The 1,052-nt window shown below is 59.7% G+C and overlaps 1 pseudogene; it reads right to left on the bottom strand.

Moving 5' to 3' along the window:
- LOC107685864 (acyl-CoA synthetase family member 3, mitochondrial-like) overlaps window positions 1–1,052 on the bottom strand; it is a 50,049-nt pseudogene that overhangs the window by 22,876 nt on the left and 26,121 nt on the right.

The following is a 1,052-nucleotide window of genomic DNA, read 5'->3' as shown; positions in this document are numbered from 1 at the left end:
GCGGCTCCCTCTCCGCGGGATGAGCCCATGCCAACGGAAGTCCCCGCACGTCCCGCACGGACCTGGCTGGCCGGCTGCATTGTGCACCACGACCTGCCGGTTGGAGCTCCAGAGGTGGAAGTGAAAGCGAATGGAAAGCCGTTCCGGGCCGTCCTGGACTCGGGCAGTGCGGTCACTCTGGTCCAGTCACAGATAACCGATAAAACAAGTAACAAACCCAGCAGAGCGACTGGAAACACCGTATAAACACAAGTTGAATGTGGCAACGACAGCATGATTCCCGCCACTGACACGCATGCACACGTGAAGCTCAGGAGATCTGGGCTGATGTGTTCTCCTCTCTTCCCGGGCGGACCAACGTCCTGCAGCACGACATCCAGACGCTGCCAGGGGTCGTCGTCAGGCAACGGCCCTACCGCGTCCCTGAGGAGGACGAGCTATTGAGGTAGCTCAATACCGAGCTATTGAGGAGGAAATTCAACAGAAGCTGAAGTTGCGGGTGATAGAACCATCACGCAGCCCATGGGCCAGCCCCATCGTGATGGTCCCGAAACCGGACGGCACCCTCCGTTTCTGCAACGACTTCCGTCGCCTCAACGAGGTATCCGAGTTCGACAGATACTCCATGCCTCGGGTGGATGAACTGTTGTACTGGCTGGGAAGGGCCCGGTATATCTCTACGTTGGACCTCACCAAAGGCTACTGGCAGGTACCCCTCTCTGAGAATGCCAAACCTAAGACTGCTTTCTCTACCCCTAGTGGCCACTGGCAGTTCCGGACCCTTCCTTTTGGCCTCAACGGGGCACCCGCCACGTTCCAGCGGATGATGGACATCCTGTTGCGGCCCCATCAGGCCTACGCTGCGGCCTATCTGGACGACGTCATGATCCACTCCGAGGCATGGGAGGACCACCTGGACCGGTTACGGAGGGTGCTCTTTGAGCTCCGGAGGGCTGGACTGACCGCCAACCCTCGCAAATGCCACCTTGCCCTCTCCGAGGCGAAGTCCCTGGGTTTCCAGGTGGGACGGGGTCTCATTCGGCCACAGGAGA

Source organism: Sinocyclocheilus anshuiensis, unplaced genomic scaffold (genome assembly GCF_001515605.1).
Source record: "Sinocyclocheilus anshuiensis isolate Anshui unplaced genomic scaffold, SAMN03320099.WGS_v1.1 scaffold1018, whole genome shotgun sequence".
NCBI classification, from domain to species: Eukaryota; Metazoa; Chordata; class Actinopteri; order Cypriniformes; family Cyprinidae; genus Sinocyclocheilus; species Sinocyclocheilus anshuiensis.
The sequence above is the reverse complement of the archived record's forward strand: the minus strand, read 5'-3'. Positions and strand labels throughout refer to the sequence as shown.